Below are 11,962 nucleotides of genomic sequence, written 5' to 3' on the forward strand. Positions count from 1 at the left end.
CACAACAGTTCCAGAATTGTATTGGTTTTCCATGTCTGCAGCCCAGAGTATGACATCTGACTTCACAAAATTTAGCACCCTGAGAATGTTAGAGTTTGTTTTGTTTTTTCTCAGGGGAAGCCAAGTTTTATCCTGCTTGAAAACATGTTGGCAATCTCTGGTAAACTCTCAGTAATCAGAAAGCAGCTGGGCATCATTCACCAGCACTCTGGACAGCTCCTTCTCAGTTCCCCATTAAAACAAGATTCCTGCCCCTACAAAAAACATGGCAAAAAGACAAACTATTTATGCTCTTGTTGCTTTGCTTTTTCATAGGAAGCAAGTGACAAACTAAAACTTGAATTTTAAAATTTCTCCCAAAGGCCAATTTCTGAAATAAAGCATGGATCTTTTAAATGTGTATACATCAGACATTTTATAGAAATAATATTTTTTGTGTGTGTGTCCCCCAACCATCCTAGGAACTGTTTTTCTACATTGTGTTATGGTAGGGCTTTTTCCATTCCATGCCCCTGCAAACCATACCATTCCAAATCTCCTTACTCTTTTCCCAAGCCCCGCCCTTCCATGCCTCCCAGAATCTGGATCTTGAAAACAAAGCAATATGATGAAGATTCATCATCATCTCAAGCACAGGTCTTCTTTTCGGTCATGTTGCCTCTGATGCTTTAAATGGTGAGGCAGAAATGGACAGACTCAACTTTGGACATTATAGAAAGAAGTCATGCCTTTTCTCACCGAGCTATATTGGCACTAGAGTAAGGATTTAATCCTTAGGGTCCGGGTAGGCTCCAACCAAACTGAAGTGGTTCTGATGACAATCTATTAAACTGACACTTTTGAGGGGAGATGGCTTTACAAAACCACTTAACTACACTGTGCAACAGACAGCTGAATTAGGCTTGTCTGCCTGTATGGAGTCAGAAGGAGCCACATGACTCTTTGGGGAGGAAAAACAACATCTACTTTGCAGAGAAAAGTCTTTCTTCATGACACTCATTCAGATTCATTTAAAACAGGCATCTCCACTGTTAATCTGCTTTTCATCTCTCTCTTGCCACCAGACAACATTTCCTAACCCAGAGAAAAGAAATAAAGAAAAGAAGATAGGCACTTCTTAAGGGTGGTGGTGGTCAATAGCAATGAGACATTTTGTCTAAAAGCAGCAAGTGAAGCTGCAAACAAGCTTTTAAAAGGTCACTGCCCAGACATTAAGAAGGCAAGGCATCATGGTGGCAAGGGGGCAGAAGCACATTAGACTTCTGACTGACTGACTGATTAGGCTTCTGAGCTAGGAGGAGCTGAGCTCAGACAGGAGCCCAAGGCCCCAGGGCGCCAGGCCATGGGAATCTGCTGTGCGTGTCATGGGAATGAAAAACACAAGCCTATGGGAGAAGACAGCACAGCCTGCATCTCTTCTGAAGCCATCCCTGCTGGGTGAAATGTGGACTTTTACCAGCATGGGTTCTCAAGAAAAGAACAATTCTCCTGTCTTTTTTCTTCGCCAGGGGTTTGCACAGTGACTGGCCCAATAGGTCAATTTCTGCAGGAGGAAAGAAAATGAATAGAAACATAAAGAGAAAAAATATGAAGTTATTATCTCTCTAGCTTTGCCCAATGGGGTCTAGATGTCCAAGATCCATGCCTAAAGAATAGCGATAAAGGTTAGATCTCCATAGCTTTTTGTTTCCTGTTGGTATGAAGAAACGCAGTGGCTTAAATTCCTGGCAGATACGCTCTAAATTCACAATTATAGCGGGTTGCTTAAGCTTGGAGAATTTCCATGGTTCTGATGGAGTGCCACTTACTGTTCAAATTTCCAAAAAGCAGCATCTTTTTCTATGTTTGTTTATGATTAAACCTGTGCCACTCATTGGTCACCTGATCACTTAACACTCAGAAAGTCGCATAAAAAAGGAGAAATGTTACATCTCTTGCTTGGTTTCTTCCATTTGTGATGGAGGGGGGAGTTGGGTAACAAAAAGCTATTAAGCACTTTGTGTGAAAAAGACTTCATACATGCTAAGTACTAGGTTGTATTGTCATAATGATTATGTATTGTGTAAAATGGCATGTAATTATCATTAGCTATCATTAATAACTATAACAACAATAATAGTGACTATATTTCTGCAGATCCTACTAAATGTGTGTGGGAGGGAAACAGTGACTCATTCTGTAAGAAAGCAACTCTCCTGCCCGTCCATGAAAGACTATTTTAATGAGCTTCTAATGGAATTTTGCTCATCTCAAGGCCCACCACTTTTGTGGCTATGTGTGTAGAACATTTTGAACTCTGTCTATATTTCATTAATTACACAGTCTAAGCTTGCAACTATTTTTACACTTTTATTCAACAAAAAATCCACAGCAGTTCACAAAGTGAAACAAGGAACTAACAAATCTAGCAATGAGATAGATCAATATTACTACTGGTTCCCACTGCTGCCTTTTATCATTATTGTGTTTTTATCAAATGCTATGCTTTTTTATTCTTTGGCTTATATGCAACAGGTTCTACTCAGAGTAGAATAACTGCAATTATTTGTAAGTTTTAAACAGATTTAATATATGTAAACAGTTTTAATTCTATTAACGTTTTATTGCTTTTAATGATTGCTTTTTCTAGGATTCTTGTTACTTGTATATTTTTGGATACAGTCATACCTCGGGTTACAGACGCTTCAGGTTGCGTTTTTTCATGTTACGGATGCGCTGAAACCCGAAATATTGGAATGGGTTACTTCTGGGTTTCGGCGGTCACGCATGCGCAGAAATCTACTCCTAAGGGTCAGGGGACTGTCTGAAACAGCATCTGACACTACACATGTCCTATTCAGATGTTCACACGCAGTGAGGAGGAAAGTGAGGATAAGCTTGCTGGCCCCATCCAGACCCCAGACCCAACAGCCTGGAGAGGAGCTTCTTGAACCAGGGAGCCTATTTTGCACATGTGGACTCTTCCTACAATAGAGTCTTGCTGTCTCCAATGGTGCAATGGGTAAGGGTTTCTGGCTGTGGGCAGGATTCCTGCATTGTAGGGGACTGAACTAGATGACCCTTGGGGTCCCCTCCAACTCTACGATCTATGGTTACCCAGGATCTCCTCTTCAGACCTTTCCTGCCCCCCAACATGTGAAGGGCAGCAGGGATGAGTTCCACACTTTCCCTCTCCTCACAATAGTAATCATGTGAGGAACTGAACAAATGAATAGCACAACTGGGGATGATCAGTAGGTACATGAGGTGTACAAGCAGGTTATTCCACTCACACAAGTATTCTGTAGGATTCAAGACAAAGAATGTTTAGGAAGTTGGGTGGGCTCCCACAGTGGAGTCTGACGCTTTTTAAAATGGCAGTAGCCTTCTCCAGTAGGCCAGGATCATCACATGTTTTCACATGGGTTTTTAAAAAACTTCTTTGTTTTTCAGTTGCCGGAATCTTTGTGGAGACCACTATTTTCAGCAAATCTCTCAGCCAGCGAATATGACTTTTCATCTACCTTCGTGAAACATACACAGAGAGAGACACACACACACACAACCACCCTGAAAATAATACATTTCACGATTTAACTTTATTTGAGTAGGTACATTACATTCATATTTGGGTCCATTTTATGCTCCAGTCAAAGCTTCACCTCTCATGTCATTTTAGTTATTTTGGTGTTAGGAATCAGGCTTGGAACATGTGAAGATGTAACTGCTGGATGGGATTTACTGACTTAGGCCACAGACCATATCAGCATGTGAAGTAGTACAAAGCAAGAGTGTGCCATTAAGCGTGTGCAGGGTGCTTTTGTTTCACCTGCACATGTAGGGGTAAGGAGGGTCACATCAGTCAATACAATCCCATGCAAGCTTGGGCCTTTTCACCCCTTGATTTAGGAATAAAGGCCCGGTGCCTTCATTTCAGAGTTGTCTTTGCATTGCACTAGGTTCTGTCTCCTTGCTGCTGTTATTCCTGCTGCTGCCCCTTAACCATTTGCCGCTAACAACAGTCAGTGGCTTGCTAATAGGCTCCATTTGTTTGCTTTCAGCATCCCTTGGGCTTTCATACAGCAAAGCATGCATGCAGCCCTTAGAGTAATATCAAGCAGGGACCTTGGCTCTACGATTTTGACAAGTTGCCTGCCCTTGCTCAGGCCCTGTATCTCTGCATGTACAAGGCCTACTGGAACTATGGAGGCTGTCATCATCTTCCCCTGGGCAATCATCTGTACAATCACTAGGAACGCTTGCTGTTCCCATTATTGTACCTTCCACAATACAGACAGTCACTATATAACTTCACAGTATTAAAAAAACAACACACCATCTACCTCAGTTAACAAAAAGCAAAGATATTCCTTTTGAGACACCTGGAACTCCACTGAAAAAGCCGCTAATTTATCTGAAGCACATGAAAATAAAACGTACAATGTAACAGCATCAGCAAAATATTTCCTGAAACCATCTAAAGGGATCCTCTTAATATACCATGTCAATACAATCCCTTGGCTAAAACATAAATTCTAAACAAGAATAGCAATACATTAAGCACACACACCACTTCATATTAGGGTTAAAATAAAAAATATAAGCGTCCTTTTTTTTTAAGCATCAATAAATAAGGGAGTTAGGTTTTTTTAAAACAAAAACCAACAACTTTTTAAAGCAAAGCTGTTTTTGTCTGTCCCCTTTACTATATTTTTTTTAAGAACTTGCCATTTTGCTGTTGCAGCGGGACTTGTCAGATTCTAGCACTAATGGGTTGTGATATGGTGTCAGGGGAAGTCAACAACCAATGCTGGAAAAAACGGGCTATCACTGCTGACACAGCCAAGGATAGATGGGCCTTCATTTGTAAGAAATAAAATAAAAGTTCTGTTTTGTGTCTTGCTTTCGGATTAGTGGGGGTGTAGCCTTTGATAAATGGGTTGACCACTTCTCTCTCCAAGGCCAATTACCTAATCTAACACCTTGTGCCCAGAGAGATGTAATGCTAAGATAAAGAAGTTCAATGGATGTATGTATGGTTTAAGAGTTTGCAGAATGAATGCTATGAAACTCTTAATCTCAGGGTCATGGCTCTGAGCCCCACTTTGGGCAAAACATTCCGACATTGCAGGGGGTTGGATGAGATGAGCCTTGTGGTTCCATTCCAACTCTACAATTCTATGATTAAAGGAACGTGGAGGCCATATTCTTTAAAGAGTGGCATGGGTGCCTGAGCATCTTGAGGAAATGTTCAGTGGGCACCTCTGCCTGTGGAAGGAGAAGAGTGTGTCTATGTATATATATTTAAATTTTCTGTTTTACAATTTAGAGTATTCATTTAAACAACCTTAAAATATCAATGACGTCTTCTTCTCTTTCGATGGTTCATTTTACATAACATAAATTCCTACGTATTTTACATAAACTAAACCATTCAGTATTTCATTATTACATCCATCAAAACTTATTTACACTGTTGAATTTATCTTAATGCTGTCTGCGTTTTCAAGTATACACAATTTCCCCCCATATATTCAATAAACAGTTTCCAATCTTCTTTAAACATATGTTCATCTTGTTCCCTTATTCTATATGTTAGGTCCGCAAGCTGCGCATATTCCATCAGTTTAAGTTGCCATTCTTCTTTAGTTGGGACCTCGCTCATTTTCCATTTGGGGGCTAACGAAACACGGGCCACAGTAGTGGCATACATAAATAACCATTTTTGACACCTGGGAATTTCTGCCTGAATTATTCCCAACAAAAAGGACTCTTGGTTTTTTTGGGAAAGTGCTTTTAAACATTTTTTTCCAATTCATTATGAATTATTTTCCAATATTCATTTACCCTTTTACAGGTTCACCACATATGAAAGAACATGCCCTCAACCTCATTACATGGAAGAAGAGTGTTGCGGTTTTTGGCTGATTCCATCCTCGCACCACCACAACTACTCCAGAGCATTGGAAGGCCTTCCAGAACAGTGCTGAAGGTGATACAAACCAGCCAAAATTGCCCCACCTCCTTCTTCCATTAGTGGGCACATCCAGTGGATCAAAAGCTCTTCAGGAAGCAGAAGGGCACAACCAGATTCAACTCTGTAGATCCATGTAACGCAGCCTTCAACAACCCAGTGACCTCCATATGGTTTTTTTGGGTGGGGGGGGTTATTGGGTTGTTGTTGTTTTCATTTTGATTATGTATTTATAGTTGTATATTTTGATTTTATTCTGTGAGCTGCCCTGAGACTTCCAGGTATAGGGCGGTATATTATTATTATTATTATTATTATTATTATTATTATTATTATTACAACTCCCATCAGCCCCAGTCAGCACAGATGTCCAAAGCAGCTGGTAGGCACTGGGTTGGCAAAGGCTTATGTACAGGGCTAGCCCAAGACATTCTGGCATCTGCGGCAGACCACAAAATGGCAGTCCCCTCCCTGCCAGGGAAAAATGGATGAGTGAAGATCTACATCGGGTACAAGAGGGGAGTAAAGATGTACATTGGGAGTTGCTGTCTCTGTGGATGCTGCTGCCCAAAGTGCTCACCTCACCTTGCCTTATGGGGAAGCCAGCCCTGCTTATGTAGCACCAAATGTTTGGCCATATTCACACCATACCATTAAATAACTATGATTCCACTTTCAACAGTCATGGCCTCCCCTAAATGATCCTGCGAAATGTAGCTTATTAAGCGTCCCTCCTAGAGCTACTGTTCCCATAGTTCCCATAGTTTGTATTTGTCCAATACAAAATGAATTTTTGTCCAATAAACACATTTTTGCAAAGCAATTCCCCCATATGTATTTTTATGTTCTTTTTACTAATATATGCACATTTAACCCTAGTATTTTTGCACAAATCACTTGGCTGGATGGTTGTCTGCAAAAGTGTGGATTGCAAAGGATGGCTGTGTTTTGGTTCACATATGATTTCACAAACTGTGAATCAGGTAATTTTTCTTTTAAATGCAAGCTGAAGCAAGTTTTCATCGCTAACTGAGCCAATCCCTATCCTGCTGGATGAAAGAAGCCAACCAGATCAATTTTTCTTGCTTCCCAAGAATATATCCTCTCTCCTCCTTCACTACTGCCATACCAAATAACTGATCTGAACCATCTAAATAAACACCAGCCCAGATGCCTCATTTGGGGCTCAATAATAGATGCAAGGGTGGCAGTCTTTCATCATCAACTCCTTGGCACACCGCCAAACAGTTTGTGAAAGACAGCTGGAGTTTAAGGAAGGGAAGGGATGCAGGGCAGGCCCAGAACAATTGCAGCTTCCTATGTTCATTACTCTCCTAGCTCACCTTTCCTCCAAAGACTCACTATGGCCAAAAGGTGCCCCACTAGGGGTCTCTATCTAGGCAGAGTACCCAAGCACTTAGACTGGGCTTCCTCAAACTCGGCCCTCCAGCTGTTTTTGGCCTACAACTCCCATGATCCCTAGCTAGTAAAACCAGTGGTCAGGGATGATGGGAAATGTAGTCTCAAAAACATCTGGAGGGCCGAGGTTGAGGAAGCCTGTCGTAGACCATCCTCTGGGATCAAAAATGTTTCAATTTTCATGTAGGTGAAGTAAAGTAATGGTTTGAGTGTTCGACTAAGATCCGGGAGACCAGGGTTTGAATTCCCACTCAGCCATGAAGCTCACTGGGTGGCCTCAGACCAGTCACCCTCTCTCAGCCTAACTTACCTCAGGATGAAATTAGGAGGAAGATTCATGTATGCCTCCTTGAGATCCTTAGAGGAAAAGGTGCTTTGTAAATGTAATAAATAAATAAATATAAATAACATTGTTTTATCATCTTTCTCTTCCACCTGGAACAATGTGAGATGTAGCATGCTTTGGCTTTTGTAAATGAAAATAGTTCCTTGTTGCATCTAAGGAGGTGAAAGGTTTTCCCCCTTCGCCACCTTCATTTTTTCTTTTCTTTTTCACCTCCCTGTAGGACAAGAGCAGAGGAGAAACAGGAGAAAAGATTATTTAGAAGAGAGCCCCTGTTTTATACTATATAATAAAGAGTGGCAATCTTATCACACCTAATGCTCAAATGATGTATAGAGAAATGGTGTTTTGCAGAGACTGCCATAGGCAAAACAGCAGATCTAATCAAAAGCTCTACACGCATGAATATAACCAGCCTCTGGGAAAGGCCAGCATTCACAGCAGATAATGTGGAATTCCTTCTATGATTCAATGGGGAGGTCACTGGAGGACCAGAGAGATGCTGATCTGCTTTATTTTGGAACAGCGAGGGGATCTACGAACACCACATTCACACTCCATAATCCACTGATTACCACAGAGTTCTCTTTACCTGTAATATGTACAGGTAGTATTTCCTTCATATGCAAAACCCACTGAAATATTTTGACACAGGGTTTATATAAAAGAGACACTTACAATAGTTCTGCTTTGTAAAATAAACGACGCACCAAACAAATATGTAAAAATGTAATTAACCTTTAGAAGGCTGGCATTTTCAAAATTGTCAGCTGAATGAATGTATACAGTTCCTTGAGCTACAAAGGATTAATGGAAGTTGAGACGTGAATCAATAAAAGTAAAATCGTTTTCTGTTAAAACTTGCCATCGGGTTCTTTCTTCAGCCATGTGTGTTTAGGGTGTTAAGCCCTCAGCCCCACAGAAGATGATGCTCTTCTGCAGTGATGCATTGCAACATCTGGACAAGAGATATTGATGCTGCAAGCCTCAGAAAGACTGTAAATTCTTGGAAATTAATGGAACCTCTGCATAAGCTAACGTTTGTCAGCCACACTCAAGTAATCTTGCCCAGATACCATCAAACGTCAGAGGCCATCATACCTCCTGAGCTCCTCAGATACCTCAGTGCTAAGGACTGACTCATGCAAAGACCAGCCTTTACGAACGCCAGGAGTGTGAAACATAAATGTTTGTGTCCAATATAAAATGTATTGTGATTTCCCCTCTTTCTTTATGTCTATTCATTATCCCTGTCACGGGGCCATGGACATACATGGGCAACACAGAAGTTGGATTTGGCCTGTGACCTGGCACAAGTGGTCAAGCCTCTCCCTGCTAACAACTGCCCCATTCCCCAGGCCATCAATTGGGGGGGCAGTGCAATTGTGATGAAGAGGAACCGTGCTTGGGGACTCTCATTAATATGTACCTTCCTTTCTTGTGTAAATCAGGTTCCTTCCCAGCCTGGTGGGGAGAGTGTGATGATGATGGGGAAAATAAAGCCTTTCAGATTCCTCTCCCTGTGCACCTTCCTCCTTACTACAATTGTGTGTGCAAGAGAAAGAACATGTCTCAGAGAGATGGTCAGTGGGTATGAACATAGGTGTGAAAATGGCAACCCCAGACCCCATCTGAGATTGCCATGTGTAACTCCTGGGGGCGAAAAGGTTGCGTGGTAGACCAAAAATATACGCTAGGTTTTCTCCACACGCTCACCCCCTGCTCCATTTGTTTTGTTACCCTTTTCTACGTTTTCCTCCTCTTTCTTGTGCCGTCTTTTATGTATTTGCTGTTTGTTTCCCGTAGAATAAGATTTCATCTCAGAATCATGATTCCACGAAATCACAAGTGTCCCAAAATACCTGGCTCATTTACTTGAATCAGCAAACTTGCAAACCTGTTCTCCTCCACAACCTGATCCTGGCTCAAGAGACTTCTAGCCACTCGGCCAATGGCAGAGTCAGCCTGCGCTGCCATCTACAGGCCTCTGTGCAGGCCTGAGTTGGCTCTGGCCTGCACATGTGGGTCACCCATATCTCCCCAAGGATGAAGCCAGGGCTAGCGATTCTCCCACAGCAGCTACACCAATGCACACAAACAGCAGCAGTTACTACACAGAGGCCTCTAGTGTTTGCAGAAAGTGATGGCATCAGCCCCTACTAGGTATCAGGGGCCTTTGAATGAAATGTGGTTTGGGCCCTGCTACCTCCTCCCCACCCCTGGCAATAAAGCCAAGTAGTGAATTCTGATCTAAGAGACAGGTTTCCCACAACAAAAAGTACTACTTGTAGCAAAACACTGAGAATGTTAGTATAACCCCCACCCTGCTTCACAACAATGCCTGGTAACAGAGAATTAATAAAGGTCATCACCTAGGACAAGACATGTACTTCATCCACTGTTTCTGGTGAATTCACATGCTGGCAAATTCAGATTCTCTCCCCTCTTAATGCATCACATCAGCTATATGAATAAAGGAGCCAACTGTAAGGACGGTGGTGATAAAAAATGCAGAATACACTCACACCAACATAGAACATACAGTACATGTCCAACCAGCTACAAAAACATCAGGGACCAGCAACAGGGTTAAATGTCTGCAATCATGAGAAACAAATACAAAACAAAAACAAATAAAAATAGCACAAACATCAGCATCAGCATCTTATTATTATTATTATTATTTTATTGAAACTATTATAGTGAGTTAAAGTAAATAAGAAAAGAAAGAAAAGGGGGAAAGAAAAAAGACATAAAAATATTTTTAAAGTCAGAGGAAAACAACACACAAACTTACAATCACGTATGCAAGTGCTCATCAGGAACAGGCAAGAAAGGATATGCCTTTGTTTTATAATTTCAGTGTCTAATGTGCATCATTTCAGAAGTTTACTGCAGAAAGTCTGAATCTGTAGAGCAAAATTAACTCTTTAACATCTAAACAAATATACTCTCCCCCCCATAGTAACCTTTGTTTTCATTCTGAACTTTTGTGCCTGCAGCACAGAAACATCCTAAGCACCAATATCTTCTCTCCATAGGGATAGTAGAACAATGCATTTAAAAGGATGAATCCATGCTGGCTTTCAGATTACACCGAACTACGCTTTAGCGTGATTTCCAAAACTTTTAAAACAAAAAATAGATGTTTCTAAATTGGGTTTGATATTGATCCCATCCTTTAACTTCTAGATTTAGTTGTTACCAAAGGACATCAGAATCAAGCAGCTGTACTGGCCTATGATTACAAAATTTACAGTAGCAAAACTATACCTTGATTAGGGCCAACTAGGGTTCACAATACAGTATGCAGGTTTTCAAATCACACAGGTTGTTTCTCTGGATGTTCCTGAATTGGAGGTGCGTGGGTTTGTTTGGTTTTTTTGTTTTGTTTTTTTTTAAAGTCATTCAGGGTGTCTCCAGACTTTTGCATGAGAGATTCAATCACATACTGGATCTTTAGGTGTGTGAAATTAAAGTGGATTAAAGCGTTCTGTCACCCTAGTACAACAAATCCACTTTTTAAAAAAGAACCTTGATTTTTGCAGTTTGGAAAGTGACAGGGAACTGCATTGAAAAATGCGGGACAAGCAAATGATTAATGGGAAAATGCATATACATGCCACAAATCAGGATGATGATCGTTATCATATTACCGATCTGGAAATAAATCAGAACAAATGCTCAGTAAAGACTGTGCACTGTCTAACCACCAGGTCAACATTGTACGAGAGAATAGGGTGAAGGATGAATGAATAGGTGTCTGGAGAGGCCCTCTGTCCTTCCACTACTCAGAGAACTAGGATAAAAACATCACCCCTCTCTACCAACAGTTAACACCATCCAGTTTGTCTCCTATTGACTTTGTACCAGTGCCTGGACTTCATTTTAAAATTAATCAACAACTTTGGCTAACGTTAAGTCACAATGGTTTTCCTAACCTCTCACTGTTTACTTATTAGGGACCTGGGAGGACCAATCAGAGTCTCTACTGGGTTTTGTTTTTGCCCCAGAAGATCTGTGTAATTTAAAACAATAATAATGGCAATCCTAACTATTTCTACTCAAAAGTAAGTCTTACTGAATTCAAAGGGGCCTACTCCTAGGTAAATGGGGTTAGGATTACAACCTAACATTGCAGTTATATACATTTAATTGTGAATAAAGACGTCAGTGGAGCTTGCTTCTGAGTAAATATGTATCTTGTTGCATGTCTTTTTCCATACAAAATCTTAAAAATATCCAGC

The 11,962-nt window shown here is 41.0% G+C and overlaps 1 long non-coding RNA gene across 1 annotated transcript; it reads right to left on the minus strand.

The window, feature by feature from the left end:
- Nucleotides 1-3,596: 3,596 nt before the first annotated feature.
- Nucleotides 3,597-10,238, minus strand: LOC308473417. The gene is made up of 3 exons (XR_013984082.1): nt 10,088-10,238; nt 7,683-7,932; nt 3,597-5,247 (listed from the first exon to the last, which is right to left on the minus strand). It is a non-coding gene; the product is annotated as an uncharacterized lncRNA (long non-coding RNA).
- Between the last annotated feature and the right edge of the window lie 1,724 nt (nt 10,239-11,962).

This window comes from Podarcis pityusensis (genome assembly GCF_964106645.2).
Source record: "Podarcis pityusensis genome assembly, chromosome: 3".
NCBI lineage: Eukaryota > Metazoa > Chordata > Lepidosauria > Squamata > Lacertidae > Podarcis > Podarcis pityusensis.